Below are 18,394 nucleotides of genomic sequence, written 5' to 3'. Positions count from 1 at the left end.
AACTATCTGTCTTTTTTTTAAAGATTTATTTTTAGTATTTTGTATTTGTATTTTTATTTTGCCTACCTGTGTGTCTGCGCACCACAAGCGTGCCTAATGCTGAAGGAGATGGGGAGCCTCCATGTGGGTGCTGGGAATTGAACCTGTGTCCTCTCCAAGGACAATTGGTCCTAACCACTGACTGAGCCAACTCTCCAGCCCCTTAGACTCAACTATCTATCTATCTATCTATCTATCTATCTATCTATCTATCTATCTATCTATCATCTATGTATCCAGCCATCATCTATATGGTTTTTTTTTTGGGGGGGGGGGTTCTGTGTAACAGCCTTGGCTTTCCTTGAACTCTCAGAGATCTTCCTGCCTCTGCCTCCCGGGCCCTGGGATTAAAGGCATATACCACCATACCTGGCTCAGACACACAAGCAAAGAATTTTTCTTCTCCATCCTCACTCCTTCAGGACGTCTGTTTTAGGTAGGGTTCTAGTGCTGTGAAGAAATACCATGACCACAACAATTCTTACAAAGGAAAAGATTTACTGTGGGCTGGCTTACAGTTTCAGAGATTTAGTCCGTTGTTATCACAGCAGGAAGCGTGACAGCATGCAGGCCAATGTGATGACACTGAAGGAGCTGTGAGTTCTAGATCCCGATCTGTAGGCAGCAGGAAGAGAACTGATTCGAGCTTCTGAGACTTCAAAGCCCACCCCCACAGTGACTCACTTCCTCCAGCAAGGCCACACCTATTCCAAAAAGCTACCATACTCCTAACAGTGCCTCTGCCTATGGGCCAAGCATTTAACACATGAGTCTCCGGGAGCCATTCCTATTTAAACCACCACAGTTCAATATCAAAAGGACCATGACCTGATTCTTCCAGGGATTCAGCCCTATGAAGCATGCGTAGAAGTAGGGTGTGGGGTCAAGGCAAGGTGCAGATTTAACAAAGAGGACTGTCCCAACCTTTTGGGAACCCCCCCCCACCCACACACACACTTTTGGAACCACGGTCTCTCTGTGTAACTGACTAGCCTGGAACCCATAGAGACTTGCCTGCTCTGCCTCCAGAGTGTTGGGATGAAGCCAGCTGAGCCAACACACCCAGCCCTGTTCCTGCTTCTTTTAATGTGTGAGAAAACAGAGTGGAGCCAGAGGGACAGAGGCAGGATGATCAGAAGTCAGGGTCATCCTCACCTGTACAGTGAGTTCAAGTCTGGACTACATGAGCCCCATATCAGAACAGCCAATTCCCACTCCCCTCAAAAAAAGAAAATTAGGAGGTTATGAGGTTGTGGGGAGTGTAGAGAGCCCCAATTCTGTGACATCCTGAGTGAGTATGTACTATTGACATAGGCACAACCATGTCCAGGACCCTAGGCTCTGACCCAGAGAGAAATGGCCAAGCCTTCCCTGTGGTCCTTGATTGTTGATTGTGTGCCCACCATACTTTTCTCCTCTGTGGAGATTTCAGGCCCGAGGACTCCTTCCCTACAGAGGCTGCTCCCGCTGAGATAAGCCAACCCTGTTTCCTTGATCCAGCTGTACACCCTAAATCCTGTCTCTCTATTTATCCATATGTAATAACCCTGCCTCTCTATTTATCTGTATGTATGTAATAACCCTGCCTCTTTATTTGGCTCTGTACCATGACCCCATTTCTTTGTTTAACCAGGTGGCAGCTGGTTTATCAAAGAACATGCTCTAGCTTGCTCCTTGTACCTATCACCAACTTACACTGTAGGGAACTCATCACAAAGGGTACTGAGGTTAGGTGTCCAGCCCCCACTGGATTCTCTCCTTCCTGTTGCCTGGGGCAGCATGTGGGAGGCGTGGTCTCTTTTTGTCATATGAACTTACGGAGGCTGCGGATGAATTTATGCACCTAGAGAGAGGGAAAGGAGGAAAGGAAATGCCAAGTCGCCTGTTTGTCCATGGAGATACCAGCAGAACAGACGAACGGATCTGCACCTATGGTGGTTTGAATATGCTTGGCCCAGGGAGTGGCACTATTAGGAGGTGTGGCCTTGTGGGAGTAGGTATGGTCTTGTTGGAGTAGGTGTGTCACTGTGGGGGTGGGCTTTAAGACCCTAGCTGCCTGGAAACCAGTATTCTGCTCGCAGCCTTCAGATGAAGATGTAGAACTCTCAGCTCCTTCTGCACCTTGCCTGCCTGGACGCTGTCATGATAATGGACTAAACCTCTGAACCTGTAAGCCAGCCCCAATTAAATGTTGTCATTACAAGAGTTGCCTTGGTCGTGGTGTCTGTTTACAGCAGTAAAACCCCAAGACAACATCCTTCATAGGTACTTTGATAGGGTAGCTTTGTCTAACCTCTTTTCCCTCCTGTATGTAACTATCCTGGGCCCAGCACTAGGAGCAGTGGAAGAAACAGGTTGACTGCCACAGGCAGTTTTGGAGGAAAATATTCTCAAGCAGAAGGCCAACCGTGGTGGCCAACAGACTGTCAGATCTCTCCACTCACAACTCCGAACTTTGGAAGATGGGAAATAAGAGAGAGCCAGCCCCAGGGAATGTCCCTTAAGCAGGTCCACAGTCTAATTCAGTGCAAACAGCTGTTGACTGGCTCTTCCCGTGGAGGTCAAGTCTATAGACCTAGGTTCTGGACTATGGTTTCAGCAAAACCCTTCTGGGGGTCAATCAGGCAAGGCTTATGGATACAGGTAATCTGTCTCTCAGTGGATGACCGTCTGAGTCTCCTGAACACAAAGCAAGGCCACAAGTGACATTCCCAGGGAACTTCAAAGTGTAGCAGTGCTTAAAATCTGCCCAACTCGAGGCACAGCAGGACTCCTCTAGCATAGTCCATGGGAGGCAAGGCAAAAGGCTCATCAGTTCAAGGTCAGCATAGTCTCTAGAGAGGCCCTGTATCAAAAGCCAAACAAAACCAACCAACCAACAACAAGAAACTACCCACCCCAAATAGCAGAGACATGAACATCGTAACCCCAAAATTAAAGTCCCAAACTCAGAGTAGGTTAAGAGTATTAAAGTCTTCCATTCTTCTAGTTGGGACTGGGGCTAGGCTGGGATCTGCTCAGGGGTCTTACTAAGAGCAGAATCTGTCTCCTAGAAGGTTCTCTGCCTTCAGGGAGCATAAGTCAGCCACCTGTGCCTGGCACAGTGGAGTTGTCAAGTACATCATGAAACTCAAGCCCTCCTGACATGGGCTATGCTAGAAAGAGGCAGCTGTTTAGTCTTTAGCTACTAATACATGGATGTCTAAGACCATGTGTTCAGACATGGCTAGCCTCTAAAATAAGTTTCCTGGCAATCTCACAAGAATTTTAATTTTCTGTCAAAAAGAACTTTTAAAAAGTCACTTCATGTGTTTATGGCCAAAAGACTCTCTTTTGGAATCCCGCATGTTGGATTCTGTGCCTCTCTATAAAAGCACTGGGGTGGAGCTTTGCATTTTAAGATGGCAGTGGCAGGTGGCTTGTGGGTTCGACCTCCACTGCCCTCTGTTGGCTATGGGAGGAAAGGCTGGGTTAAAAAAGCCTCAATTCCTTCCTGGCATTGACCTTGAGGAGATCCTATCCCAGAATGTAAGAGCAGATAAAGATCTAGATGCATTCAGGATAATTATAGAAGACTCAGCCTTTGGGCTGGTGAGATGGCTCAGCAGGTAAGAGCACTGACTGTTCTTCCGAAGGTCCTGAGTTCAAAACCCAGCAACCACATGGTGGCTCACAACCATCCGTAATGAGATCTGAGACCCTCTTCTGGTGTGTCTGAAGATAGCTACAGTATACTCGTATATATAAAATAAACAAATTAAAAAAAAAAGAAGACTCAGCCTTTATTGGGATGGACTGAGGAAAGGAAGTATGTCAGGACCAACATGAGGTAAAGCAGGACAGCCCAAGGCTGAACCATCCTTGTCAGAATCGTCTACTCAGTCAGATAGGTCACTGCCAATCTGCCATTCTTCCTCAGATACTGCTCCATGCAGTCCCGTAGCCAAGGCTAGCCTGCCCTTTCACTAAAGATACAGACAAGATCCATCAGCTGCACCAAATTCCACATCACCTGTGACTCCGACTGTTTCTGCAGTGTTTGGGGGAGCAGTGGAGTTAGTCACACAAAACTGGGAGACACCCACTTCTTCAGAGAGGAGAAACCACTCCTCTCTGGCCTCCGAGAACTCTCTTCCATGTCCTGCCTAGAGACGAGTGCACAGAAATGTGCTGGTACATAGCAGAGCAGATTGTGGTCGGGGCAGGCCTGGGTCTCAGGGATGGCTGTGGTCGTGCTCAGTGTACAAGCTACCTCTGGTGCCTTAGATAGCTTGTGCCCAAACATGGGGCGGAGGGAGGGCTGGGGATCATGTCCTTCTAAAAAGAAACAGGAAATAGTCTAGTAGCTGGTTCTTTGCGTCCCAGAAAGGGTCTACACAAAGATCCCATAACTGGCTGGGCAGTGGGGGTGCATGCCTTTAATCCCAGAAGTTGGGAGGCAGCGGTAGGTAAATCTCTATGAGTTCAAGGCCAACCTGGTCTACAGTGTGAGTTCCGGGACAGCTAGGACTACCCATTGAAAACCTGTCTCTAAACACCAAACCAAGACAAACCAAACCAAAAGATCTCAGAACCGGGGAAAGGACAATTACTTGATATCTGGCATTTTCCCATCTTAAAGGAACAAGGAAACAGGGCGCAGTGACAGAAACCTGTAATTCCAGGACTGGTGAGCTATCTCAGCAGGTAAGGGCTGCCACCAGGTCCAAAGACCAGAGTTCAATCTCTCTCTCTCTCTTAAAGATTTATTTATTATTATATGTAAGGACACTGTAGCTGTCTTCAGACACTTCAGAAGAGGGTTCAGATCCCATTCCATAATGAGATGGTTGTGAGCCATCATGTGGTTGCTGGGATTTGAACTCAGGACCTTTGGAAGAGCAGTCAGTGCTCTTAACCACTGAGCCATCTCTCCATCTCTTGATCCATGTGGTTGGAGGAGAAAACAGCTCCACAGGCTGTCCTTTGAGCCACACACATGTTGTATCATAAGCACTGTAGCAAGCATGCTTGTACACAGACTCTCAGACACACTCTAAACAAGAAAAACAATGTAGGAAAGAAAGAATCCTGTAATTCCAGCATTAAGGAGGGTAGGGCTTAGCATCCTAAGCTTCAGGACACCCTTAAACAGTTAGGGACAAATGGGAGTGTATGAATACTTATTTGGTATTCTTAAAAAAAAACTTAGTGTGTGTGTATGCGTGTGTGTGCACAGTATGCGAGTGTGTGTACACAGTGTGCATGTATGTATATGAGCATGTGTGTATGCACATGTGTGTACATATATGTGTATGCACATGTGTGTGCATGTGTGTACATGCCACAACATGCATGTCAGAGAACGACCGGCCAGTATCAATTCTCTTCCCCTTTGTGGGTTCCAAGGGATCAAGCTCACACTCTCAGGCTTGGCAGGCGGTGCCTTTCCCTGTTGAAGCACCCATCAGTCCCTATCTGGTACTTTTATTCGGTATCCCCTTATGTGGGGAAGTATTATTAATTTTGCTAGGTCTAAAAACGGATATGGAGCTGGGCAGCGGTGGCACACGCCTTTAATCCCAGCACTAAAGAAGCACAGGCAGGTGGATTTCTGAGAGTTCGAGGCTAGCCTGGTCTACAGAGTAAGTTCCAGGGCAGCCAGAACTACACAGAGAAACTCTGTCTTCAAACAAACAAACAAACAAATAAGAATGGCTGTGGAGCTGGAGAAGGGGCTCAGTGGTTGGAAGCTTACTGCTCTTGCGGAAGACCCAGGCCACCCCAGTTCTGACATGGTGACTCACCACAACCTGCAACTCCAGCTCCATGGGATCTAAAGCCTCTGGCCTCCTCAGGCTCCTGTATTCATGTGCACATACTCCCCCCACACACACAGACACACACACATACACACACACACATAATTTAAAAGAGCAAAATCCTTTTTAAAAGTAAATATTAATTAAACATAAAACACTAGACATAAATATGTATCATAATCAAGGTTGTTTTCCCGTCTAAAAAAATCATCAGTTCCTAAGTCAGTGAGTCTTTCTCAGAGCAGCTAAACCTTTCCTAATGTGGGAGTGACAATAGCCAAGTCTCCCAAGATGCTCCCTGCTTTGCAATCTGAACTACAGAACACTCCTTACATGAGCAAATAACTACTATCTGTAAGTGCAGGAGTCCAGGGGTCCTCGCCTCCCGTACTCTGTGGTCACCTCCATAGCAGTGTGACAGCACAGAAGCCACAGCATGCCTTTTATAAAGATTTATTTATTTATTTTATGTTCATGAGTGTTCTATCTGCGTGTATACCTGTACCCCATTACAGATGGCTGTGAGCCACTGTGTGGTTGTTGGGAATTGATCTCCAGACCTCTGGAAGAGCAGCTAGTGCTCTTAACTGCTGAGCCATCCCATCTCTCCAGATCCCAGAGTATGCTTTCTAATGTCACCACAGCCATGTTTCATTTTTCTAAAGTCTTACACTGGAGCAGTAGTTCTCAACCTGCAGATCAAGACACCCCCCCCCCCCCAGAGGGTTCCCATATCAGATATCCTGCATATCAGATATTTACATTATAACTTATAACAGTAACAAAATTAGTTATGAAACATCAACGAAAATAACTTTATGATTTGGGGTGGGGGATCTCCACAACATGAGGAACTGTAGAAAAGGGTTGCAGCATTAACAAGGTTGAGAACACTGTTCTAGAGTAAAAACCCCATAAAACTATACCAGCACCCTAGGAATGGGGCAGGTCACAAGGTGGAGATTAAATAAGTTTACTACAAGAGGAAATGACAGTATTTATGAGCGCAGAGCACAAGAAGCCTTCTGACCTCTGCATCCCCTAATCTGATGAAGGCCTTTCTGTATGTCCCAAATTCTTCTCTGAACCAGGCGTGTGACGCACACACACAATTTTAGCACCTAGGAGGCTATGGCAAGAGGATCTCAAGCTCCTGGTTAGAGTGATCTACGTAGCAAGACACTGGAGGTGGGAAGCGATTCCCTTCAGACCAGCGAGCCCTACTGTGGTCATGCCTTGGCGTATCTGAATGAGAAAGCCACTCCTTTGGCTTCTGGCCCACACTTTTCTGACAAATCAAAGGTTACCTGCTTTATTCCTTCCATTCCTAGTGCATCTGTGTCTCCTGCAATTTCTCTTCGGAACCACACAGGTTCTGTGCTAATCTTTCTCTTCGCCCTCAACTTGCCTTCACCCCTGTGGGACACCAGTTTACAAACTGGATGCTGCCCTTGGGTCTGTCCCAGCAATGGCAGCTTTCCCATTCGCAGGCACTACGTTTCCACGGTGGAGCAGATGGCAGGCCGCGGACTTACCATGATTAGAAAGTTCAGTGCTCACTGATCTTTGACACAGTGCTCCTCATGGTAGTAGACCTTCTCAGCTGGGACAGAGGTCATCAGTGGAAACCGGATCCAGAGTAGAGCAGTGTGACTTCTGGTTTCTTAAAAATCCCAGTTATGGGGGCTGGACAGATGGCTCAGCAGTTAAGAGCACTGATTGCTCCTCTGAAGGTCCTGAGTTCAAATCCCAGCAACCACATGGTGGCTCACAACCATTCATAAGGAGATCTGATGCCTTCTTCTAGTGTGTCTGAAGACAGCTACAGTGTATTTACATATAATAAATAAATACATCTAAAACAAAACAAAACAAAAACCTCAGTTATGTTATGTGAATATGTTTTCATTTTTATCCCAGGTGTGGGATAAAAGGCTGCTTCACAGCAGGTGATTATAATTTGTCTTGTGAACTAGCAGGGGTGTGATTTTTTTTGCCATATAGTTTAATGCTGGGGGACTCAAAGAAGGGCCAGGGCACTCTGGAAAGAGGTTGCTGCTGTTGAGGTTTGACAAGAAGTTGGGGATATCTTGATGACTTGCCCCAAAGAACTCAATATCCCTAATCAGCAGGAAGGTGTATATTTTGTTGGCTGACATCTACAGCCCCTTCACCCTCTAACCATCTTTCTCTGCTGCCTAATGTTGCAGGGGCGGGGGGGAAGCGGCGGTCAGAAGGGATCAGAGAGGGATAAGTGTTAGAAGGAATGTAGACATATAAGAACCCAATAAAATACTAAAAAAATATGCCAACAGCATAGGGTACCCAAAGGATCTGGAACTCCACGAGGTCCACATCGAGGGAACTGGCAATGGCAGAAATGATCTGGCTGTTGAACCTGTCATAGGTCAAGCGCTCAGTGTCCAAGCCGTAGTGACAGATGCCGTAGCTGGCCATAGTCTGAGGACTTCAGAGTTGCGTTGGGGTTGGGACTTAAAGATGGAGCTGGAGGGCTCTCCAAGTGCTGCAGACATTTATGGGGCTGCGTAGATAGAAAAACCCCAGCTTGGACGTCTTACTTGAGAGAAAGGTGGTGTTGTGTTAGCAGGGAGTTCAAACCTAGGCCTGAGCTGCCATCGGTGCTGGAAGGTCGGTAAGCTTCGCCACAGGGACTGGTCTGTCACCAGAAGGGACACTACTGTTAAGGATACAGGAGGCACGCCCCTCATCCAGAACCCCTTTCTCTCAGGGAACTCTTGACTGTTCATACAGTGATTATTACCTAAATACAACTGCATTCCCTTCCACATAGTAGAGATTTTGAGGTATAGTTTATACTTCTTTATTTTATGTGTAATGAATGGTTTGGCAAGCCTATATACTTACATAACCAAACCACTCAAGAAATAGAAATTATATAACCAAATCAACCAAGATCTAGAAATTCCCATCATCCCCCAAATGACTCTTAGGTTATTTTGCTTCACCTCTATAGAGGTAAGAAAAGAATACAAGGGGCTTGGGGTTCTGGGCACGGGTGACCTAGACAGGACGGGTGAGATGGCTGACTCTAGACAAATTGTCGTCACATCCCACCCCACCCTGGAACTCAGAACCTGTCGGTTTACCGAGAACCCTAGCAATTCTGATATTGTTCCTTGGGCCAGAAATTCATCCATCTACCAATTACATGCATAATGACAGCATGAGAAAGGAATAAGCCCGGGAGACGCTTTGTTTTACCTTCATTCTGAGGAGGGGAGCACGGAATCCAGAGGCACGGAACTCAGTACTGAAGTGCTGAGTTTGTCTACACTATCCCTATAGAGCAGCAGAGCCAAAAAGTACTGGCTCCAGCTGGCCTCACTCTCAGACTACGGAGCAAACTGGAAAAGCACTTAAGAGCTAAGGCAGGCTCTCCCAGCTGGAGGATCTACAGAGTTCAAGAACAACACGCCGGGCCGATAGGCACAGATCAGAGTTCAAAGACGGTTTGGACCAGACAGATGGGCAAGCAAGGAAGCAGCAAAGAGAAGTGGCAGCCCAGGAACTCTGGGTAGAGGAGGTTAGCCAAGCTTCCAAGCCTAAATCCAACATCAAGCAGGACACATAGCTCCCCCTAGAGGATAGCTGGGTCAATAGAAAGCACAGAGGAACGACGTCTATGGTAACCGATGCAGCCCGGGGTTCTCCCCCTTTCCTGTTTTCCTGTACCTGGTAATCTTCTAAGGTAGAAAGAGAGGGTTAAGGACTAGTGACTCCTGCAGGTGCCAAGGCCACCTGATTCCACGCGTCAGTTTTCAGATTCATTCCATGACCAGATTGATGATCTCCTCCCCTCATAGCACACTGCCACGGGCGCAGCTCTGCTCAGCGTGGAAGCGCCGCCCACGGATGCCAGCTCCTAATTCATCTCCAGAGAAAGGAGAAAGGCAGAGGCAAAAGGGTTCAATCTTCTTTCCTGAAAGGGCCCGAGGCTCTAAGAGCTTTGCCGTGACCCCGTTTAAGGGTAACGGTTCAGCAGAGGACTGGACATGCCGATCTCTGTGGACCCACTTCTAAATCCATGTTCCCATTGGAACGGAGAAGGCTCCGCTCTCTAGCTGGGCATGGCGGTCTAAGTACATTAGTTCCAGCCGTGGAAGACAGAGGCAGGAAGATCAAGAGTTCAAAGTCATCCTCACTATATAGTGATTTTGAGACTAGCCTGGGCTACATGAGAGCCTGTTCTAACAATCTCTTCTCTCTGATTGGAATCACTCCATTTTGCCTGGCAAGGAAATCAGTCTTCAGAAGAGTCTTGCTTCAGTGTGGAATAAGAAATAAAGCAGAAAACCCAGCCCACAGTTTTAACACCTAAAACATCAGCTTTATAAAGGTACAGTTGTCAGGAAATTGGGGAACTTCGGATGCAGAAGACAAGACAGGGGCCAGCCAAGTTCACACAGGTCCATCCTGTCAGAGGGCCCATTTCAGTCAGAGCTAAACAAGTGTTCAACTCCAGCTCTTTGGGCCACATTAGGTTAAGATTTTTATTTTCTCCCATTCCTTTCTGCATTCCAGGTTTGACCCTTGACTCAAACATCTGGTAGTTTCTAGGCAGAACAAGCACTAATCTCCCTCTTAGCAAAGCACAGGAACCTCCCTCCCTCCCCCCTCCCACCAAGTCTCAGCTTCTAGACAAAAGCCATTGGCTTCAGGCTCTGGTGTTGTTCTTGGCAAGGGACCACCTGCATCCTAAGTGTTTTCTCCCTAAGCAGAGTTTCCCACTGATTTTGGAGTTGGCAAGAAAGATGGGCTGTCCACTCAGCTGTGACAGCAGGCTCCAGGTCCCCAAAGACAGCCTTGGGGATATGCTTCCCAGACTGTCTCACTGAAGAAGGTGTTGAAGGAATCTTTGCACCCAGGACCTTGCCTGTCAGCATGGCGTCATGGGCTAGGTCCAGGTCCAGGCCATGGAGCCCTGGCGTCAGCAGGGATACCCATCTGGACCCTGGCTTGGTCAGAATGGGGGATACATTCAAACTGGCAGGGGAACAGAGCAGCATTGCATGCTGTGTGGGGGGAGCAGGGAGGGACCTGAAGAGGCATTTTAAAAAGAGCCCTTCCTTCTCCCTGAAGGCTGAAGCTGTGTGTTGTTGGGTTTGAAATCCCAGAGACTGGGCTTTCTTTCTAAGTCTTCCGACACTTGGAAACCAACAACCTCCGGGGGCTCATTTAAGAAGCCAGTGGGCATGCCTCGCTCCTGCAGGACAGGAACTAGAGAAAGCTAAAACCAAGCAGCTGGGCCCCGCTTCATCGTGTGTGCTCTGTTGTCTCTGTGCAGTGCAGAGGGTCCTGTATGCCAAGAGAGGTCTACCTGAAGCTTCCGGCTTCCAGCACTGGGCCTAGGAGAGGTCTCCCCCATGGCAGCACCCCTGTCTCCTTCACATTCCAAAGGGGCAGAATCACGTGAGGCCTGAGGGGGTTATAACCCGTCTTCTGAAAGACAGGTGCCCACAGTCACCTGTCACTGCAAATACAGTAGAGACAGGTCAGCCCAGGCTGGTTTCACATTCAAGGGTCACACAAGAGGCCGGGAGACTCACCATACCTTTCAGCTCTCCTCATTCAGGGAAGTTTTATAATGCGTAGACTCTCCTAGTTTCTCATTTTTAAAAACTTTGTGTGTGTGTGTGTGTGTGTGTGTGTGTGAGTTTGGCGTATATATGTGTAGTGTATGCCCACATGTGTATGGGTATGCGTGTACCCAAGGCCATGACGAAGCCAGGACATGGGGCATCCTGTCCTAGCCCTCTCTACCCCGTTCCTTTGACAGTTTGTCACTTACTGAGCCAGGAGCTAAACTGGAAACTACTAAGCCCCAGGAATCCTTTCTTTCCATCCCTGCCTTTGGGTTTCAACTGCTTTGATGAAACACTATGGCCAAAGAACAAGCTGGGGAGGAAAGGGTTTATTTGGCTTACACTTCTGTATCTTAGTATTGACAGAAGTCAGGACAGGAACTCAAACAGGGCTAGAACCTGGAGGCAGGAGCTGATGCAGAGGCCAAGGAGGGGCGCTGCTTACCTCCTTGCTCCCCATTGCATGCTTAGCCTGCTTTCTTTCTTTTTTCCTTTTTTTTTTTTCTTTTTTGGTTTTTTGGATTTGGTTTTTTCAAGACAGGGTTTCTCTGTGTAGCCCTGGATGTCCTGGAACTCACTCTGTAGACCAGGCTGGCCTCGAACTCAGAAATCCTCCTGCCTCTGCCTCCCAGAGTGCTGGGATTACAGGCGTGGGCCACCACCGCCCGACTCTCAGCCTGCTTTCTTGTAGAACCCGGAACCACCGGCTTAGGGATGGCACCACCCACAATGGGCTTGGCCCCTCCCCCATCATCACAATTAAGAAAATGTCCTACATATGAATCTTATGGAGGCAAGGTTTTTTCAGTTGAGGTTCCCTGCTTTCAGATGACTGTAGCTTGTGTCAAGTTGACATAAGAAACGAGCCAGGACAGTCTCCACCGTGCAGAGGTTAGTGGGATTTGAACTCAGGTCCTCAGGCTTGCATGGCAACACTCTGTTAAAGTTTTACTGATTTATCTTATGTATGTGAGTACACTGTTGCTGCCACTGTCTTCAGTCACACCAGAAGAGGACATTGGATCTATTACAGATGGTTGTGAGCCACCATGTGGTTGCTGGGGATCGAACTCAGGACCTCTGGAAGAGCAGTCAGTGCTCTTAACCGCTGAGCCCCTCCCCAGCCCCCACATAGCAACACTCTTGCCCTCTGAGGCAACTCTCCAGGCCTCCTCATTCTTTACCCCAATAACCAATCCAGAGGGAAAAGGGTTTGCCTTTAGACAGGACCTCACTCTGTAGCTCTGGTTGGGTCTCAGACTTGCTCAAATAATCCTGCCTCTGCCTTCAGAGTCCTGGGATCAAAGGCATGGATCGTTGCACACAGTCTTTTTGTTTTTAAAGATTTATTTATTTATTTATTTATTTTATGTATATATGTACATTGTAGCCATCTTCAGAAACACCAGTAGAGGGCACTAGATTCCATTACAGGGGGTTATGAGCCACTGTGTGGTTGCTGGGGATTGAACTCGGGAAGAGCAAGCAGTCAGTGCTTTTAACTGCTGAGCCAACTCTCCAGCCCTGTTAGTCTTATTTTAACTGTCACATTTTATTTGTGATCACATTGTCTTGGACAAAAAGTGCCAAGGAGAGACAAGGATCATTAGAAGTCTCCGGGGTCTATCAACTCATTCTTTAAAGAAAACTTAAGGTCTCTGGGGTGTTTTTGTATTTACTTCTTTATCAGACTAGAAGTTCAAACCAAGCCTTCACAGGGGCGGTAGCATTTCCCTAGTACACAGGGAGTCACAGTTTTCCAATCCTGGGCTGGAATAAGTGGATGAGAGCAGCCAAGTCAGCCCCTAAAGTGCCACAAAATTGCACCATATAACATTTCACTGTCAAGCATTTGAGACAGTGTGGCTGTGTTTTAGTTATTTGGGTATATTTAGATGCTTGTAATACTTGGCACGATGTTACACAGTTTGAAAAAAAAATCTATTTTTAAAAGCTAGGATCATTTGTAACAGTGTGTTTACCAAGTTGATGTAATGTTGGTGCTTTTGAAAAGACTTTAATGGCAAACTGGACTGTTCCCAAGTTCCACAAAGCTATCCTAATGTCACTGGTTCGGTTCATGTGAAAGGAGGAAGCTCACTAACTAGTTATTTGGCTCAGAGAATCGGTTTGAGGGGGACAGGTCCCTCCCACGCACAGAAGGGCCCTTCTACACGGGCAGGAACCATCCTTAGTGGCCTTAGGAACTATTCTCTAACACAGCCGCAGAGCCTTTAAGTGGGAGTGGGGAATTGAAACATACTTGGGGAGCGGCAAATTCTTATGGGCTATCGCGATCTGTCCAACAGTTTTAGCAAATGGACCAAGTCTTTCAGCACACACAAAAAATTGAGAGCAAGAGCTCTGTTCTCCCAGGCATCGGAAGCTCTGGGCAGTTCCGGGACCGAAGGGCGTGAACTGCCGATGAGGCACACTAGCTAGACAAAGGCTCCAAGGCGGGGTGAGTTGGGAACTGCGGAAACCTGTCCCAGCGCCCACAGAGTGCGCCTCCAGGTCCCTGTGCGAGGAGTGCAGAGCAAAGGCGGTTTCAAGGTCCCTGCAGACCCACAAGGCCTTACAGTCCCGGGTTCGCGCCCCGAAACCCACCACCTTTCAGCGTAGCTCGAGCCCCGTAGACAACACAATCACCGCGCTTGCTAGGTGTGACAGTCCGCGGGGGACCTCGGACGCTCGGTGCCACCCGAGGGACTCTCATTAGGCACGCGGCGACAGCCCGGAACGTGGTGCTGGACCGGGTTTGCAGCCAGGACGGTCCTTCTGTCGGCTATTGGGTGGCCACGTACTGTGTCGCAGAAGGCGGTCATTGGGCAGTTTGTAAAGGCACGCGGCCGTCTTTCTCTTCAGCTACACCTTCCGTGGAAGAGATCCAATCTTTGGGGGCAAACCTTCCTTTTCTGTCTTTTTCTTGGGGTTTTACCCAAGTAAGACCGTGGAGCTCTTTCGAAAACGTAGGCAAACCCGAAGAGACTGTTGGGTAAGCACTAAAGAAAAGAACGCGGCACTGAATCCCGGTCCTAGCCGGGCGTGGTGGCGCAAGCCTTTTATCTTAGCACTCAGGAGGTAGAGGTAGGCAGATGGCTGTGAGTTCGAGGACATCCAGGGCTACACAGAGAAATCCTGTCTCAAAAAAAAAAAAAAAAAAAAAACCAACAACAACAAAACTAAAGAACCAAAAAAAAAAAAAAAAAAGAAAAGAAAAGAAAGGGGTGGGGCGTGTAGGGAAGGGGGAGAGGGAGAGGGAGAGAACCAGAGACACAGAGAGAGTCTGGTCCTGGCGACCTAGCAGGGTGGGACCAGATGGAGAGGGTGGGCAGGCAGGTGTGTGAAATAGTAGTGCAGGTGTCGGTGAACGAGCAGTGACTCCTGTTCAGATAACTCAGAGCAGTGCTTTAGGTAGTAATCGACGTTACTTCTATGTTATTTTCCCCCAGGGGGTGAGTGCATAATTGTTCTCTGCTCAGGGCCCCCTCTCTAGGCTGCTTATTAGCTGGGATGGGGTTTTAATGCCTATGAATTATAAACCAGACCCTTTACTAACTCGGGAAGGTTAATTGGTATTTATCAAATGATTGCACATCTCACCCCACACGGATTACTCTCGAGGTTCACATAGCACATTCGAGAGTAGCCCAAGGCATCTGGCATCACTTCCTGCTTCAGTTCTCATTGCAGTGATGCGGTCAGGCTTGGGAGTTCGCATTGCTCGAAGAGTATCCGCAGTCGTGATGACTCTCTGCTGAGAACACAGGAAGATCCAGTCACCGTGACATCAGACCAGCTGCTGCTTGCATTCCTGCCACCATCTCCCCACAGGGCTAACCACGCTATTTGAAACCATCCAGCAACAGTTTGAACATCAATGCTTGTTTTCACGCGACTCGGGAGGTTAAAATCCAGTATATATAAAATGCAGGTGTACCGGTTTAAGTTCAAATTCTGCAAAGTGTTCTTTGATTTCAAAGAATCGGGCTGAATGAGGCTGCCAGTTCTAGAGTGGAGGCATAGGGGGAGGGCTCAGGGATGAGCATTCACGTGTTTCTGCACCCGCCGCTGCCCCTCACAGAATCACACTCAAGTCAGGGATGCTAATAAAGAGAAAGCTTTTACTCTGAGCGTGTGGTGCGCGCCCGTTGTCATCACAGCGCTTGGGACTGAAGCAGGAGGAAGGGGGAGTTTCAGGTCAGCCTGGGTTACATGAGGAAGTGTGGCCCCCAAAAGAAAATGAAAAACGAAGCTTCGTCTGGGGATGTGTACAGCTCAGTACTAGCATTTGCAAGGTGAAGGCAGAAGGACTGGGAATCAAGGTCATCTTTAGTCACATTGTGAGTCTGAGGCCGGCCTGGGACCTGGGAGACCCTCTTTCGACAACATCAAAAGTAATCCACTCAATATTGTCAGCTCTTCCTCGAACTCGAACTGGCTGTACCTTCTAAGAGTCAGCCAATTAAGGGTCTCCTTCCCTTCCTGCCAATTTGTTGGCTATAGCCCACAGATTATTGAAAATAAGCATCATAATGTCATTTGTGGAAACTGCACAACCCTCCTTTTTAAATCTTTTTTTGTTTGTTTGTTTTTGTTTTTTTTTTCGAGACAGGGTTTCTTTGTGTAGTTCTGGCTATCCTGGAACTCACTCTGTAGACCAGGCTGGCCTCAAACTCAGAAATCTGCCTGCTTCTGCCTCCTAAGTGCTGGGATTAAAGGCGTGCGCCACCACCGCTGGGCTTGCACAATCCTCTTTACGATACATTTATTTACATCTGACCAGTGAGAACTAAACCACTTAGGGGCAAAGGGATTCAGTTATGTTGTCTAAACTGCCTCCAATATCAAGTTTTTTGTTTTGTTTTGTTTTGTTTTTGAGACACGGTTTCTCTGTGTAGCTCTGGCTGTCCTGGAACTCACTCTGTAGACCGGGCTGGCCTAGAACTCAGAGATCTGCCTGCCTCTGCCTCCCAAGTGCTGGGATTAAAGGTGAGCGCCGCCCGCTGCCCCCCCTCCCCGCCTGGCCAATCTAAAGTTTTATGTTGTTGAAAATATTTAATCCCAATCCAGGGGTTCTACCCCGCCTTTGATCATTCAGTTCACTGAAAAAAAGACACAGAACTTTTATTACTTACAGTAAGCCTTAATCAGCATTAGAACTGGGCAGATAATCTATTCTCTATGCTGTTAAAATCTATTCCCTATCAGTAACACCCAGTTACTACTTACTGCGTTTCAGCTGAGCTGCTCTTAATTCCACCTGGTCAGCCTCAGGGCCCAGCTTCCTTGACCCCTGGCCCCGGGCGTCTTTCTTCTCTCCTACCTTCCTCTCCCCATCATGGTCTCTCCTGGAACTCAAGACCTTGTCTCTGTCTTCTGCCCAGCTATTGGCTGTAGGCTTCAGGGATATCTTGGGGGGCAAGGTCACATAGTGTCACTTGGGTCTAGATGCAGACTCTCTGGTCCCGGAGGCAACTAGGCCATTGGGGCCAGTATTACATTACAATATAAGCAAAAGACCAAACCTTAACAGCAGTTTTATTTCTCATTTATTGACTGTTATTTATTAATTCTATTATTCTTATTATCATTATTATTATGACAAGGCCTTGTTATATAGCTTCAGCTGGCCTGTAACTAATCATGTAGACCAGGCTGGCTCTAATTCAGTGACCAGCTTGCTTCTACCCCAAGAATGTTGTGGTAACTTCATTATGTAGACTAGGCCAGCTTCTAACTCAATGACAGCTTGCTTCTACCTCTAGAAATGCTATGGTTAAAGTCATGTGCCACTATATTCAGAACTTCTTTCTCTTAAAAAAAAATTAAATAAATAAAAAATCTAGGGTCCTGGAGAGATGGCTCAGTGGTTAAGAGCACTGACTGCTCTTCCAGAGGTCCTGAGTTCAATTCCCAGCACCCACATGGTGGCTCACAGCCATCTGATGCCCTCTTCTGGTGCGTCTGAAGTACAGTGTACTTAACGTACTTAATATAAATGTTTAAAAACAAAAAAGCAGCAGCCAGGCGGTGGTGGCACATGCCTTTAATCCCAGCACTCTAGTCTTTGAAAAGCACGCGTTTTACAGGATAAGCTCTTCCTAGGATAATGGGATAACACTTTTAAGAAGATAAGATGTACTTATTTTATGTATTTGAATACACCATTGCTCTCTTTAGACACCAGAAGGGGGGCATCAGATCCCATTACAGATGGCTGTGAGCCATTCAAAGGTTGCTGGGAATTGAACTCGGGACTTCTGGAAGAGCAGTCGGTGCTCTTAACTGCTGAGTCATCTCTCCAGTCCAGCACTTTTTTTTTTTCCTTTAAAAAGACAGTCTTACTACTGTGTATACCTGGTTGGTACAGTACTTGCTGTGGACCAGGCTGGCCTCTGTCTCCTGATGTTAAAGGCCATGTGCCACCAAGTCCAACTGATTCTGTGTTTGTTTTTTTTAATTTTATGTGTATGAATTATTTGTCTGCATGCATGTATGTCTGTGTACCACATTCATGTCTGGTCCTGGAAGAGGCCAGAGGTGGAACTGGTTTACCGTTGTGAGCTGCCACGTGGTTGCTGTGAACTGAACCCGGGTCCTCTGCAACCGCAGCAAGCACTCCCATGGCTCCAGCTTGATGCTGAGTTTTGAAAAGACAATTTTGTAGAAGCAAATAGATTTAGGCAAACTCCAGTGCTTTCCCCAGTAGGCACTGAGGGGATTTTCTTGTTGGTTGTTATAGCCTGGCACAGGGTACACAGGCACCCTGCCCAGGACCTGCACATCCAGCCTGAAACTGCAGGATGCTACCACCACAGCAGCAACCGCTGGTCATGTCTATTCACCTCAGGCAAGAGGCAGCGGAGTTCCAAGTATTACCTGATGACCTGTGACAGAGGGGTCACAGGCTTTGCAGGTGTTCTGAGT

This window comes from Apodemus sylvaticus, chromosome 12, assembly GCF_947179515.1.
Source record: "Apodemus sylvaticus chromosome 12, mApoSyl1.1, whole genome shotgun sequence".
NCBI lineage: Eukaryota > Metazoa > Chordata > Mammalia > Rodentia > Muridae > Apodemus > Apodemus sylvaticus.
The sequence above is the reverse complement of the archived record's forward strand: the minus strand, read 5'-3'. Positions refer to the sequence as shown.